This window comes from Nanorana parkeri, unplaced genomic scaffold (assembly GCF_000935625.1).
Source record: "Nanorana parkeri isolate BGI_ZX_2015 unplaced genomic scaffold, ASM93562v1 scaffold520, whole genome shotgun sequence".
In the NCBI taxonomy this organism is placed as follows: Eukaryota; Metazoa; Chordata; class Amphibia; order Anura; family Dicroglossidae; genus Nanorana; species Nanorana parkeri.
Genome location: NW_017306788.1, coordinates 187,841 through 188,577, shown reverse-complemented (window position 1 = coordinate 188,577; position 737 = coordinate 187,841). Strand labels below are relative to the sequence as shown.

The following is a 737-nucleotide window of genomic DNA, read 5'->3' as shown; positions in this document are numbered from 1 at the left end:
CCATCTTTTTCGGCTTGAGCTCTGAGCGCACAGCCAGCAGCAGCCAGTCCGTGACCGTGTACCTTACTTGTCAGCTGGCTAAGGGCCACATTTCGGGTTCGCGGGCCGGTACTTTGAGACCCCTGGCCTAGAGGATACAATTCTTCATGTATAGCATAACATTTTTAGCACTAACCATCCTGGAAAGGACTGGTGTATAAACATATTTTGATGCATTTGTAGTGTGGCCTGATTATCAAGGGTTTCCATTAATTCAGGCTCTGTAGGATAAATGAAATATGGCATGAGTCATCCACTTGGCCACACCAAAAAGTATGTTGTTGCATTCATGTGTTAAGTTGTTACTTTTTGTCAAAAGTAGATAACTATCTTGAACTTTGAGAATCCCAAGAAATGTCAAGGAAGTCGATATTCAAATTGGTTTTAAACCAACTGCTTCTTGCATTATACATTTAAAACATAGAATATCAAAGCTTTGAACATTTTGCACATGAAAGCAAAAAGTTGCGCAGCTACCGAAAGCCAAAATGCCTCAATGTATTTTCTTTTCTTTTCCCTTGATAATCCTCTGATTTAATTTCTTGATACGGTGATCACTCCATATAGTCATTTCTCCTTTTGAGTACTTCAGTGAAAAGTCTTACATTTATTTATGCTTGCTTTTACACCCCTTTGTTGTTTTTATAAAGGGAACTTAACAAAAAAAAAATATTGTGTGTAAGTATACTTGTCTGGAT

At 37.9% G+C, this 737-nt stretch overlaps 1 protein-coding gene across 1 annotated transcript in view; it reads left to right on the top strand.

Moving 5' to 3' along the window:
- Positions 1-737, top strand: part of DOCK4 (dedicator of cytokinesis 4) — a 263,370-nt gene that overhangs the window by 115,716 nt on the left and 146,917 nt on the right. The gene's annotated exons all lie outside the window — the stretch shown is intronic.